Source organism: Macrobrachium nipponense, chromosome 9, assembly GCF_015104395.2.
Source record: "Macrobrachium nipponense isolate FS-2020 chromosome 9, ASM1510439v2, whole genome shotgun sequence".
In the NCBI taxonomy this organism is placed as follows: Eukaryota; Metazoa; Arthropoda; class Malacostraca; order Decapoda; family Palaemonidae; genus Macrobrachium; species Macrobrachium nipponense.
The window spans coordinates 25299591-25312090 of NC_061110.1; the positions used below are offsets into that span (position 1 = coordinate 25299591).

The following is a 12500-nucleotide window of genomic DNA, read 5'->3' on the forward strand; positions in this document are numbered from 1 at the left end:
ACCAACTGCTTCCCGTGACTTCCGAACCTCGTCGAGAATGAACTTTTATCACCAGAAATACACATCTCTCACTCCTCAATGGAATGTTATGATTAGCCCAGCTAATGTTTACCAACCGCGTGCGTTTGTAACCGCTATTCACTAGTAGGTTTCAAAGTTCCCCTTTTTTCGTTTGTCACGAGTGTCCGTCTGTATGCGTCATCAGTGTCCTCCCTCTTCTGTTATGGAATTTGTCGGTTTGCCACTATTCAGATAAACAAACATGAAAACAATACTCTCGACATTTTTTCTGTATCTCCTTATGTAAACTCTGCTGCTGGATTTTCATTTATAAAACAGACACAGTTCGAGAGTTAAGAGAAAATCTGTTATTCGGAACAATTCCTTTTTTATTCATGAATTTAGTTGAACATAAAATTATTATTTCTATTTATGAATATATACATATGTATTTTATATCACATCACCGTGATTTATATACAAGCATTAAGCTACAAGTGCCGTTTAATATCCAATTCGCTCTACCTCGGAAATAAATAAATACACACACACACACACACACACACAAACACACACATATATATATATATATATATATATATATATATATATATATATATATATATATATATATCTATATATATATATATATATATATATATATATATAATATCTCTCTCCGAGTAGAGCGAATTGGATATTAATCGGCTCTTGTAGCTTAATGATTGTGTATATATATATATATATATGCATATATATATACCTATATATATGTATATATATATATATATATATATATCCATATAAACATATATATACATATATATATATATATATATATAATATATATATATATATATATATCACACAGATCCAATATAAGTTCTGAACAGGCAAGCGGAGAGTTGAAAGAACTCATTCTAAGAGAAGTTACGTCAACTTTTAAAAAGTATGCAGCCCTTATGGAAAATGTAATGAATACTTTTGTAAGCACAGACGAGTCAAAGCATTTGACAGAAGTAGCTCGAAACCTCTCCCTCTGGGGAAGAGCCTATCCCTTTGGGAAGAGCCTATCCTTGGGGGAAGAGCCTATCCCCCGGGTGAAGAGCCTATCCCTCCGGGAGAGCTATCCCCTGTGGGGAAGAGCCTATCCCTGGGGTAGAGCTATCCCTCTGGGGAAGAGCCTATCCCTCTGGGGTAGAGCCTATCCCTCTGGGGAAGAGCCTATCCCTCTGGGGTAGAGCCTATCCCTCTGGGGAAGAGCCTATCCCTCTGGGAGCCTATCCCTAATGGGGAAGAGCCTATCCCTCTGGGTAGAGCCTATCCCTCTGAGAGCTATCCCTCTGGGGTAGAGCCTATCCCTCTGGGGTAGAGCCTATCCCTCTGGGGAAGAGCCTATCCCTCTGGGGATAGAGCCTATCCCTCTGGGGTAAGAGCCTATCCCTCTGGGGAAGAGCCTATCCCTCTGGGGAAGAGCCTATCCCTCTGGGGAAGAGCCTATCCCCTGGGTGAAGAGCCTATCCCTCTGGGGAAGAGCCTATCCCTCTAGGGGAGAGCCTATTCCTCTGGGGAAGAGCCTTTCCCTCTGGGGATGAGCCTATCCCCCGGGAGAAGAGCCTATCCCCCGGGTGAAGAACCTATATCTCTGGGGAAGAGCCTATCCCTCTGGGGAAGAGCCTATCCCTCTGGGGAAGAGCCTATCCCTCGGGGAACAGAAGTTGAGTGATTAGATTCCTCAGCATTCTTCAGCATTCAGTTTCAAACCCGAGACAGAAAAGTTCCCCGCCGAGCAGTCACACAAATTTAATCTTCGGGAAATTCTCCTGCCACAGAATTCTACAACCTGCGATGAAAAGTTACGACGAACTAAGAGTTAACTTTGCCCGTTCTATTATTTCCGCCAGGAGATCTTGTCACCCTCCGGTTTGTTTGTTCGAGTTTTCCTGCTGAATTACTACCGCCTAACTTTGTACAGACTGAGTCTTCGTTGAAAATTCACTTCTGGCTCCAGATTGTTGCAGATAGTTTGCCGTTATCATAGACTCAATTTTGGCATTGCAGTTTAATTTTAAAAATGCATTATTTTTCTGCCAACAAACCAATCTCTTATACCTTGAATGGCACCGAGTTTTGTGTGTGTGTGTGTGTGTTTGCTTAGTAATTTACAGTTGCTCGAATATGTTATCTGGATCAGGGGTTCTTAACAGGGGTATCCATACCCCCTGGGGGTATGAAAACCACACGCTGGGTGTATGGGACTTGATCTCTGGTATTTGTATGTACTTGATTTTAATGTGTCAATGTATACATGGGTACATTTTGTAAATGAAAAACTATATAAAACAATAAATGCTTTTAATTTTCTTGTATGTATTAAACGAAGTATATTAAGTTATATTAACTGTAAAGGAAATTTAGAAATTTTCTTCTAAAAATAAAATTTAGTATATAACTCTAGTCGCTAGAGGGCAGGGTATTATGGAATCCTTGGAATATAAAATAAAATTTAGTATATAACTAGTCGCTAGAGGGCAGGGCATTTTAGAATCCTTGGAATTTTGTTATTTCTTGATTCCTTTTCTTTATTCAAAAAGTTTACTTCGTGTGGTGGTTTTTCTACTTCAACCAGTCTGCTTTTGAGCAATACAACAAACGTAAGAATTGTAAAATCAACCATCAGTGCAGTGAAAAAATTTGTTTTTACATTAATTATAGCTTAAAGTGCCACAGTTGGGTAATTGCTTCTTTTTCGTGTCTTTTCAGCCGTATTGACAGGTGTGGGACCCTAGTCAAGCGAGGTTTTGATTCTCATGTAAATAATTCACGCCCAAGTCATGCTGAAAATAATGGACAGTGCCTAGACGGATTTTTGGACAGTGCTTAGAATATATGAGATAGCATAACGTACCTTGAAGCCCAGCTACGTCGTACATTCTCCTGGATAGGCTATTCCTCTCCTGGTAAATGTTCAGTGTTCTTGATCTTCGGCTTGACCTTCAAGATTAGATGCCATTCACCATTCTCATGTCCTACTGCAAGAGTGGTTCGATTTTCAAATCGTTTGAAGACACCTGCTTGGAACACCAGCAACGAATGTACTTCTTGTATCTTATACACCATTTAATGCCTAAGTTGAGTATAGTATGTATGTAGTTGATAATTATATATAATTACTTTTTATATGTTGGCTTTTTATCCCATTCATTGTTTTCTTTTAATGTTTGCCATTTATTGTGATCCCTTCTTCCTGTCGAACCTCAGATTTCTAGCTTTCTCTCTCCCTACATATTCCCTTCTCCCTTACATTAACATATAGGACTTAACTGGACTTAAGCAAAGCGGGTATGGAATAATACTGGGCAATTCATTGGGAATCAGTAGCCATCAAAAGATTATATACTAGCATTGCAAAGCCTTCACTGAAAACTAACTTTTTGATCCAGATAACTGCAGACAGTTTGAGGTTGTGTTTAGAATGAGCTGTACCTGGCAAGGAATGGTGGACTATTTTTTTTTTTTTTTTTTTTTTTTTTTTTTGTAACGATAAATAAAGCAAAGATAATAAACATTCGGAATCGAAATATATTTCTTGCAAAAGGATTACAACCTGAAGATTGCCATTATTTTTTAACAGAGCTGTAATACAATGAAGTACGTAGATGATCACTCAATTTTCTAAATAAGGCATTTCTGCCTTTTCAGCAAATTAAAAAAAATATATGTACCATTCTCCAGTTTATCGCCAACTACAGCGCACGTCTTGTGGACCACCCAAAATGTCACCATGGACCATTAGAGTTCCATGGACCACCAGTTGAGACCCAACCGGCAAGAAATAGTATCAATTTAAAATACAAGTGTATGTGTGTGTGTGGGGGGGGGGGGGGGGGGGGGGGGGGGGGGGGGGGGGGGGGGGGGGGGGGGGGGGGGGGGGGGGGGGGGGGGAAGGTGGGGGAAGGCGGCGTGGGCGGGTAGTTGGGGGGGGGGGGCGGGTTAATGGAACTTGGGTAATTGGTTGTCAAAGGAGCCGACGATATTTAAAAAGTTCCAGATTTTCGTCTCCCCATTCAATGGCAGCGCTTTATTTGAGACGAGCAAAATATACTCAACAAACTTCAAAATAATTTGAGCATTCTTCCCTAACATACATACATGCGTATTTTCGCAATACACATAAATATGCATGAAACTAAACGCGGTTTTCTACAGGAAAAATAAGAATTTAAGCTTCATAAACTTTAAAAACGAAAAGGGGATTTGCTACGGAAAATCTCAAAGCATATTTTGGCGATATCGCAAAGCCTTCAAACTGTATTAACGTCCCCACCCCCCTCCCTCTCTCTCTCTCTCTCTCTCTCTCTCTCCTCTCTCTCTCTCTCTCTCTGTGATATCTCGTTGTGACAAAATTATAAAAATATAAAAACGTTATTTTTTATGAGAAAAAATAGAAGATAACCGTGAAAAAGGTGAAAAACATTATAGAAAAAGTTAAAAAATACAAGTTAAGAAAAGGATTAGAAAATTATGAAAAAGTATTAAAACTGGTGAAAAATTATATGCAAAGAATTATATAAAGTTAAAAACGTGGAAAAAGTTATAGAAGTGTAAAAATAAAAAAATAAAAAGTGGAAAATTCATAACAAACAATTATAAAAAAGTAAAAAGTAAGTGAAATTGATAAAAGTGTAATAGATATAAAAAATTATAAATCTATAAGAAACAAATATAAAAAATGAAAATGTGAGTGGAAATCGTTATATAAGTGAAAAAAATATATAAAAAAAGTGAACAAACAGAATTGTAAAAACCGAAAAAGTGGAAAAAATTATTAGTAAAATAGCTTTCAAAAAAGTGAAAAATTTATAACAAACAGAATTACAAAAAAGTTATAACTTAAGTGGAAACATTATAAAAATGCAAAAAATCATTAAAATTGAAAAATTTATAACAAACAATTATGAGAAGTTAAAAAGTGGAAAAATTATAAAAATGTAAAAAATCATAAAAAAGTGAAAAATCTATAGCAAACATGATTATTAAAAGTTAAAAAATGTGTGGAAAAATCATAAAAACGCAAAAAATCATAAAAAAGTGAAAGAATTATCACAAACATAATTATACAAAGTTAAAAAAAAAAAGTGTGGAAAAAATTATAAAAATGTAAAAAATCATAAAAAAAGCTAAAAAGTTAAAACAGACAGAATTATACAAGTGAACAAAAGAGGGGGAAACATTATAAAAACGCAAACAAATCATAAAAAGGTGAAAATTTTATAACAAAGAGAATCATAAAAAGTGGGGGAAAGATGTAAGAAATTATCATAAAAATGAATGATATATAACAATGAAAAAGATGAAAATTTCCACCATTTTTCTACATCTATGCGTCACTTTCATGAAGTCACAGTCACAAGGTATTCGCGCTCTCTCTCTCTCTCTCTCTCTCTCTCTCTCTCTCTCTCTCTCCAATGGAGGATTCTATTGACAGCGTCATAAATCCATGATAATGAAAATACCACGTTCTATAGTAGATTCACATCAACCGTGCATCTGATGTCTAGGCCAGTCCCTTACGACGCTCCTGATTAGCTGTTGATATGCCAGTCACAGGGCTGGAAACTCTAAGTCTCTCTCGAGAGTTCACATGGGCAGGATGTGTGTTCCACCTCTCCTGAGAGATACGTCTTTCAAAAGCATCCCTCAGAGAAGATGTGGAACATACATCTTGCCTATATTAACTCTCTCGAGAGAGACAGAGTTTCCAGCCTGTGATTGGCTTATTCAACAGCCAATCAGGAGCGTCGTAAGGGACTGGCCTAGACATCAAATGCACGGTTGATGTGAATCTACTTTTTTTATAGGCCATACTGATTTTCAGCCATAAAAAACAAGGAAAATGGTTATGGAAACTCACTTAACTTGTAAAACAAACCCCTCCAAAGGTATTATATTTCTAGGCAAATAAAAACAAGGGTTTTATTACCCTCTCAAACTCGGAAAAAACGTAGCCCTCAACCACCAGACAATAATAACAACAGTCGCCTGTTTTGATACAAATGACCGGCACACAAAATGTTTTCGAACTACCTTGCTCAGCAGAGAAGGGTCATTGATGATGGGACGACCTATAATGCACCTGAAAGAGAAACAAAGAGTGCATTGAAATTCTCGATGTGGGTGCCACCATTCCTTTCATATTTACTTACGTAGTATACATATAAATAGATGTAAGGAAATTATCTATATATATATATATATTATATATATATATATATATATATATATATATATTATATATATATAGAGAGAGAGAGAGAGAGAGAGAGAGAGAGAGAGAGAGAGAGAGCAGAGAGAGAGATATGTACTATATATACACAAATATATATTATTATTTGTACATATATAGTTTAAACAAATATATATACATATATTGTATATATATATATTATACGATATACATCTATATATGAATATAAATATATATACATGTGTATATATGTGTGTGTGCATTAGGCATTTTACCTTAATAGGTGGTTTCTCCATTACAAAGGTCACAGCCTCATTCACTCGTCTACTAATGAGTCGCTGATGATCCACAAATGGAGTTAAAAATTTCCCCTTCCCCTAGTAGTAGTTCTCCATACATTAAGATGCATTGCTCTTCAGCAGTGCGCTGACCCCTTCTTCTGCAAACCCCCCCCCCCCCCCCTCCCCCCCCCTTCCCTTCCCACCCCGCTATCCCCTAGACCAACACAAACACTGCAACAGTCACATCCATCATCAGTGTTTTTGTAAGGAAAAAACGTCGAAGTTAAGAGAGTACAATGACACTGTTACCGCTGCAGTATCATATAAAACTACTTAAATTTAAATTAAACTATTTAACATTGTCTCCAAGACCCACTGACTGGATTCCAGGGAACCAGTCCGGAATAACCTTATCCACTGGGGTCACTCAAAATGGGACTTTTCAGTAAATACCACAACTTCAAGGTGATCACCAATTTTCATTGATAGCACTGTCGATCCCCGTAAGAATTACTTCCTTTTATTCATTTTAAGCATTGTTGTTTTAATATGATCGTGAAGTTTTGTGTCATAGTAAACAATGCTGAAACGTAAAAAGAATTCCAAGATTCCTTTCCGAGGCAAAATGCTCCAAACATTTCATTTCAAGACTCGGTTCCACATTGTTTTCTGGACTCTACAACAAACTGAGCGTTTCATAAATGCATAAATGTAATAATGAATAATCAAGAAAAGAAGTGTAATCTACAAAGTTCGGCATTCGCTAAATGATACAAGAAACAAAAGGAAAAACTCTCGATATTCTGGAAGCCTAGCAATCATAAGTTGGCGAGAATTATGACCCATTTTTTCTTTTTTAATGGCAATCCTAAGCTTTCTTCAAGTTTCTAAAATACGCACGGGAGCGATATATCCTTTAAGTTTTACCCGTAAAAATTGAGATGGAAGTAGCCTCTCTTCTCTTCCTCTCTCGTGGAACCTGTCGTAGGAGGATTTTTAAATGCAAATCCAATAATGCTTATTTCCACTTTCACAGAATAAAATCTAACGCGTCTTGTCGCAGATGGCATTTTTACCAAAGTTCTTCTACAAGACATTTAACTATTTCCGTCCACCTAAATGGCATTATATGTTCATCCTGGACAAGAACAGAAAATACAGTTCAACGAATCCCGTCCGTAACTTTTTTTTAAAATTTAAAACAAAATAAAAGTTTCTTCAATATTTAGAAAAAGGTAATTGGCAATCCAGCCGAGCTTAAAGACATAAAAAATGGAATGGAGTGGAATATGGAGTTTTGGCCGAGGACCAAGCACTGGAACCTATGAGGTCATTCAGCGCTGGATAGGAAATTGAGAGTTGGTGGTTGAAAGGTGTAACAGGAGGAAAACCTCGAAATTGCACTATGAAGTTGTTAGGAGAGGTGGACAGCAAGGTGGTAAAATGAGAATATGAATGGAGATACAGTAAGAAGTATGAACGGAATTGCAGCCGAGGGCCGATGGCACGCTGCAAAGAACCTTTAGTAAAGCCTACAGTGCACCCCGTGGGGTGCACTGATGGCACGAACCTCCTACGGGGTGAAAGACATAATAAAAGACGTAATGTGAATTCAATAAAAACAAAAAAGATACTCGGGCCTTTAGAATTCGACTTAGTTATGCTTAAAGTTTTTTTGTTAACAATATCAGATACAGCAGTGTCCCTCACCAAATTTCAAAGAAATTGGAAAAATGAGAATATGAACGGAGGTACAGTAGAAAGGGGTTGCAGCTAGAGGCCGAGGGACCACTGCAAGGAACATTAAACAACGCCTACAGTGCACCGGGTGAGGTGCACTGATTGTATTATACCCCTTACGGAGCAGACTTGACAGTGGAAAAATTTAGGCCAAAAGTCCAAAGCAGTTATTTAACAAAAATTCACCCACTTAACACCATTCAAATTATTGGATTCCATCAAAACAGGTTAATACATTTTTTTTAAATACTCAGAATCTCTAAACCAAAACTCTAGTGACACTAAAGAAAAACAGAATTTAAGAATAAAAAAAAAGGGATATGCTTTTCATTGCACTATACTCAGAAGGGATGGAAAATACCCCTACTATATTATAGTATCAGGACCTTTCATAAAGCTGCACGGTTGTCACTTATATAACTTTCAGTTCCAAACAACACCCTCGTAGGCGGGTAGCGCCATCAGTGGACCTCATTTGGTGCAATGAAGGAATTACTTAAGGTTCTTTGCAGCGTGCCTTCAGCCCCTAGCTGCAACTACTTTCATTCTTTTACTGTACCTCCGTTCATATTCTCTTTCCTCCATCTTGCTGTCCACCCTCTCCTAACAATTGTTTCATAGCGCAACTGCTTTGAGGTTTTCCTCCTGTTACACCTTTCAAACATTTTACTGTCAATTTCCGTTTCAGCGCTGAATGGCCTTAGTTGCCCCAGCGCTTGGCATTATGCAAAAATCTATATAGATATAGATCAAAACAGCATCGTGAAGTTAAACGTACCACGAGTTCCGGGTTGCCCAGTTTCAAGCTTGTTCATGGTAATGGTAAACCCAGAATAATTCCATAGTCATTCAAGTGGTTTTACTAAGTATTAAATGTCGGTAACCCAAGATATACATAAGCGTTAATCAAAAGGTCGGGTTCATTACGTTAAAAGCAAGAAGGGACAAGGCAGTGGCTTAAATCTAAATGCAAATATAAATATGATGATGTACGTTTAAATAAAAATAAACAGGAATTGTAAATGGAATATAGAATGAAGGCCAATAGACCTATAAGATCAATCAGCGGTGAAAGGAATTTGATGTAATAAAGCCTTAAAAACAGAAGGAATGGTACTATAGGGTGACCATAAAGTCCCAGGACCATTATACAAGCAATAAATACTTGTAATGGTACTGGGAGTTATGGACACCCTGTATAAAACCATTGCATGTAGAGGGCGGAAAGCAAGACGGTAGAAAGATAATAAGAACGGAGGTACAGTAAAAGGAATTAAATGGATTGCAGCTCGGGTGGGATTATATTCAGAATTTATGGATCTGTACATTAAAAAACGTTAACTTTGATAAGGTAGTAGACAGGCAAATTTCATGACTTCATCAACTGTTAGGCAGACCAATTTTAGTGACGTCATAAGCTGGCGCACTGGCCAATTTCAATGACGTCTTAGCTGGTGGACAGACCAATTCCAGTGAATTCATCTGATGCTAGACAGCCCAATTTCATATGCGTCATCAGCTGACAGACAGACCAATTTCAGTGACGTCACTAGTTGGTAAGTCATCAGGCTGGTAGAAGATCCTTTTTCAGTTACGTCATCAGTTGGTAGACAGCCCAGTTTGAGTGACGTCATCAGATGGTAGACCAGTTTGAGTGACGTCATCAGCTAGTAGACAAATTTTTAGTGACAGAAGCTGTAGACAGTCCAATTTCAGTGACGTCGTAAGCTGGTATTCATACCAATTTCAGGGACGGCATCAGCTTGTACAGAGACCAATTTTAGTGACGTCACAAGCAGATTGAGAAACCAATTTCTGTGATGTCGTAAGCTGGTAGACAAACCAATTTCACTCACGCCAATTTTGGTGACATCAGTTGTAAGACAGAGAATACTTCATGGGCTGGTAGAAAGCCAATTTCAGCGACGTCATCAGATGCTAGAGACAGACCAATTTCGGTGACTTCATCAGCTGGTAGGCAGCCTAATTTCAGTGAAGTCGTCAGCTGGTAGGCAGCCCAACTTCAGTGACTTCATCAGCAGCGCATCACCCGGACTCCCTCCATTTTTCCCGGGAACGAAATATTAACTCAGATTAAAGCTACAGGGGGCTAGTGTAATCTCGGCCCCAAATCTCATTTCGCCTTAATCAAAGGGACTTAATTTCCATAGCGAAGATGAATGTGAAAATCACCAGAAGAATAATAATCTTAATATCGCGCTACTTGAAGTCAGGTTCCGGTGACTGCGAGACATTAATATAGACAAAATTAAATGGAAAAGATTTGTCATTTAATCGTCGATTTTTTCTTAAACTGAGTGAGTTACTGAAACTGAAGACTTTAACTCAAATAGATTGTCGTGCGCATATTCCGAGTCCATGGGGAAATCAATCTTCTCCCTTTACCTCAAAGACGAAGGTATTCAATCTCCATTAAGAATCCATATAGCATCTTGATGGCAGAGGAAAGTTTCTTTGTGATTTCAACTCTAAATTATTGCACTTTGCATATTGCTTTTATCTTTCGTTCACTCTAGATTAATACATGCATACATACTACATGCACAATATATATATATATATATATATATATATATATATATATATAGTATATTATATATAATATGTCTGTGTTTTATATGCATTATATATGTATGTATTAATCTAGAGAGTGAATGAAAGATGAACACAAATAATGCAAAGTAATAAGTTGTAGGGAAGATATATGAATATTTCTAGGTCAATTCGGGATCGAACCCAGGCCTTCCAACATTATTATTACACGTACATTATATAAAATATATATATATTATATATATATATATATATATATATATATATATATATATGTCTTAATTCTCTTGGATACATTAAAAATAATTATAAAAAACTACAACACATGCTAATTGTAAGGAAGAGAAAGCGAAGAAATAGATTCAGGCCTAAAGACTTTGGGGGTGTTGGGGGGGGATATGAACAGAAATCGAAATAGCATTGTAAGTCGTGTATACAACAGATATTCGGCCCAATATTCCAGCAAACACAAGGTACGATTCTTTTTGGCTTCGGGGTGTGTGGTTTTAATTCCTCCAACTCCCGAGAGAGAGAGAGAGAGAGAGAGAGAGAGAGAGAATTTTCAGTTGTCGAGGGTCAACAAGTCTAAAAGATAATCCACAAGTACATATTCAAACATACAAGCACTCCTGTTCATATACGTAAAATTCGAGGAGCTGCAACGTGAAAGACAAACGCATAAACAAATAAATAAATATAACTTCCTACAAAATCAGAAAAAGATCCTATTAATTTTTTCATGGAGCTCATTCCTCCTCCAATGACACCGGTAGGAGCCGACTCACAAATGCTGCTTTCTGCCCTGCCCTCAAGGGATGGCGCCAACATGTATGGGTTGGCTCAAGTGTCGTCTAGACTTGCATGATGGGACCGAGAGCATTTCATTACTAAACTCTGTTTTGTTTTGTTTTCACCCGCCTGAGGTGTTTGCGGATGGTAACACTGCGTCCCGGGCTTTAGATAGTTACGCTATGTCTAAGTTTTAGGTAAATATTAGTGTATCTGGGTGTACATTTGCTACTGAAAAGGGTTTTAATAATTTACCGTATGTGAATTACACCGTTAATATTCGAAATAAGATATTGTTATTATTGTTGAATGTAAGCTGAATGTAACTATCTAAAGCCCGGGACGCAGTGTTACCATACGCAAACACCACAGGCGGGTGTACAGATTAAAATTAAAAAAAAAAAAAATAAAAAAAAAAAATAAAAAAAAAAAATAAAAAAAAAAAAAAAAAGGGTAGTACGTCTATCCTAAGCTTAGGAAATCAGATAGAAAGAACAGTCCAGTTTCGAAAGACATATTGAGACTTCAATATGTCTTGTGCATTGATACCTCTCAGTGATGAAATGTTATATACAATTTAGGCCAAAAGCCAAGCGCTGGGACCTATGAGGACATTCAGCGGTAAAAAGGTTTTGAAGGTGTAACAGGAGGGAAACCTCGCAGTAGCACAATGAAGCAATCGTTAGGAGAAGCTGGAAAGTAAGACGGAAGAAAGAAAATATGAACGGATGCGAGAGGAATGAAAGGGGTTGCAGCCTAGGGGGGCCGAAGGGAGGCTGCAAAGAGCCTTTGGTAATACCTACAGGGCATCACATGGGGTGCAATGACGGCACTACTCCCCTACGGGAGATACCTCTCGGGTCCAAACA

The 12500-nt window shown here is 37.5% G+C and overlaps 1 long non-coding RNA gene across 1 annotated transcript in view; it reads right to left on the reverse strand.

Moving 5' to 3' along the window:
- LOC135218480 (uncharacterized) overlaps nt 1-12500 on the reverse strand; it is a 530865-nt gene that overhangs the window by 456165 nt on the left and 62200 nt on the right. The window contains exon 2 of the long non-coding RNA XR_010315341.1: nt 6088-6136. This is a non-coding gene — a long non-coding RNA (uncharacterized LOC135218480). The remainder of the gene's footprint in view (nt 1-6087; nt 6137-12500) is intronic.